Raw genomic sequence first — 2966 nt, forward strand, 5'->3', positions numbered from 1 at the left:
ATATTTTTCTCAATGTGACAGTGTAGTGGTAATAGAAGCCAGCTGAATTCTTTTTTTTTAGTTAAATATTAAAACTGTCACCTGTGTGAACAAATAAATTAGTAACACAGTAGATGTCCTGATGCATCTCAGTAATCCAGGTAAAAAATCAAAAGGAAAAAAATTGTATAGGTCCTCTGGACGGGTTCTTCTTTAATGAAACGTTTCACAGTAGATGTTTATCATCCATCAAACCATATAATTTAGAACACGTTGGAGAAGGGACAACATATGGATGCAAAAAAGATGAGAAAAAATGTGAACATTTTGCAAAGATTTAGGTTACTTGTCAACAGATGAGCGAGAGGACTGGGTGCAAAAAGGCTGACTTGCTCAGAACTAAAGATGGGCAGAGGTTCCCCATTCTGCAAATACTCATAAATAGCTTATATTTTTAAATAAAATGATTTGAAGTGTGAGCTTAAGCAGAGGCGTGCCATGATTTTAAACGCCACACACATTTGTTAAAGCAGCAGTTTTAAATATGTMTTTTTCTTTCCTCGGTGTACTCAAGGCCGCCGTGCAAGTGTTGAACTGGAGCTGTGAAAATGTATGGGCCGAGTGACTGAAGTGGGGGGTGGTGGGTGGGGGTGGAGTAAAGAGCTCTGAAAAAAAAGGAGGAGGGTGTAGGAGTTCTGGGTTGGGCTGCTGCTGGGGGGGAGGGGGAGGGGGAACAGAAGGAGGAGGGGAATACCACCCACCAAGGCAGTTGTGCAGAAGTTCTGGGGGTTGGGTTGCCCACAGGAAACAGTTGTGGCTCCATCCCAGGCCTCACACCAAGCAAACCTGGGCCACCCAGTCATTGGCAGACAGACCCACCAAATGGCCCGGACAGTCGACCGACAGGGATTTATTTATTTTTCATCCCTTGGTGGCGGGGGCAAAATTGCTTTGCACAAGCTGTTTATTGGAGCTTTGATTTGTCATGTGTCAGCGTTTGCTTGTGGGGAATGTGTATACACGAGTCAAACTTGTGTATAGTTAGGAGCTTTGGAGGGGGGTTGGATGTGAAGCCTCCCACACTGAAGGCAAAGGCTGAACTGCATTGTGGGTCATTCTCCAGCTGTCGCTGATTGTTGATGTCACGGGAGACTGGATTGCAGAAGGTGTGGGAAGAGACAGACAGCATGTGGACAAACAGGATTCCTGTTTTCACATGGATGAAGGACAGAAGGGGCAAGAAAATGAGCTGCGTTTAGCAGAATTGGGGCACATACAAAGAAAACAAATCTCGCCACAAGTCATACTTGTTAGATTAATGTGTGATGTGGAGCATTAAAAAAAAAATCATTCTCATTTTGTGACATCAGTTCATGCCACAACAGATGACACATCTTGGGAGTGATTCTCAGACAAATTGCTATGTTGTTGCCCAATACAAGTTCTGCTTTAAACTGAAACGTCAGCTTTAGTTGCTTCAGAAGTTACAAATACATGACTTTACTTCTGTGACAAGAACATCTTGAAACCTTAGAAACAACTTTGTGCAAAATATCATGTGATGTTGTGAGAGCTCACAAGATCTGCTTGTGGTTTATGTTGAGAATAGCTCACATAACTACTACAAGAACAAATTTTAACCAAATCTCTATAAAACTGTCAGAAATATAGTAGTTTGTRTGATTTCTATAATCATTGTCTGTAACCGATTTATTGAATTGGGCTGACTGTAAAAGTTAATCAGTTGTRGATGTACACCAACTGATTAATTTTTGAAAGTTTCATTAAACTTTGTCTACTGTCTCATGAGATATTTTGCTAACAGATAACACTGACTCCTCTAGTTAATGGTAGATTTTAGAGTGATACTTTGTAACCAATTAAATCTCTAAATAATGTTTGGTGTCAATGTTCAGTGAGTACTGTCAAATTTTTKSYYMAAAWYYWAAAAWYWTTTTTTTTGTTTGTTTTCTAAGATCCAATGACTGTGGCAGCCATCTTGAATTGGGTCACATGCTTTATTTATGGGTAGACTAAGCACCTTTGAGATGTGTACAGTTGAGACACCATCAATATCTTCTGTTTGCAGCAAGTCTTAGTTGTGGTTTTTGCTGTGCACATGTATTAGTGTCCTGATAGTGGAAAATATGAACTCCATGCAAAGCGCCACACTGAAGACATCAACAAAAGTACCATTGGGCAGGCTAGACTTTGACTTTACCATGTCCCTTCTACAGTGAATATCCTATGTAACTTGGATATAGGCAAAAATTAGTTTATGCCCTAAAAACTAACATATTTCATGACATCATATCATTAAAGATCATCACATAATCCATTGAAATGTGCAACATGGYCWCCAGGGTACCCGACATTGATTTGCATGGTGTGTATCAGCAATGGGTTAAGTATGTTYATTCATTCATTTGAATTTAATAAACATTTATTAAGCTGTTATTTGAATGCATACMATTCATGTGAACTGTAGATCAATTAGTAATACCATTATACTGCAAAACTATACTAATAATCAACAAATTATTATGTTATCTGTTAAATATTAAATTTGTTTAGCWGTGTTCTACCTTTTAACCTATGCTAGAGTCAATGTAAATGAAATAAAAACATTGATGAATTATAAAACACTGACAAAGTATWATTTGAATGGCGTCTCAACTGTACCCTTAAGTTTTTTTAYATGGGTACAGTTGAGACAAAAATTCATTTTTGGTTTTGATTAATTAAGAAAAATATAAACAACTTAGAGCTGTTATCTCTTGGCAATATTTTAGTTAACAATTAAAAGGTATATTATGTAAAAATATATTATTTTCAGCGTGTTTTTAGTGTCTAATTTTTGTTTGGAAATGGGAAAAGCAAAAACTGTCTCAACTGTACTCAGTCTACCCTTATGTAGGCCTACGTCTATGTACAGTATGTATGTATGTATGTATGTATGTATGTATGTATGTATGTATGTATGTATG

This window comes from Austrofundulus limnaeus, unplaced genomic scaffold (genome assembly GCF_001266775.1).
Source record: "Austrofundulus limnaeus strain Quisiro unplaced genomic scaffold, Austrofundulus_limnaeus-1.0 Scaffold6, whole genome shotgun sequence".
NCBI lineage: Eukaryota > Metazoa > Chordata > Actinopteri > Cyprinodontiformes > Rivulidae > Austrofundulus > Austrofundulus limnaeus.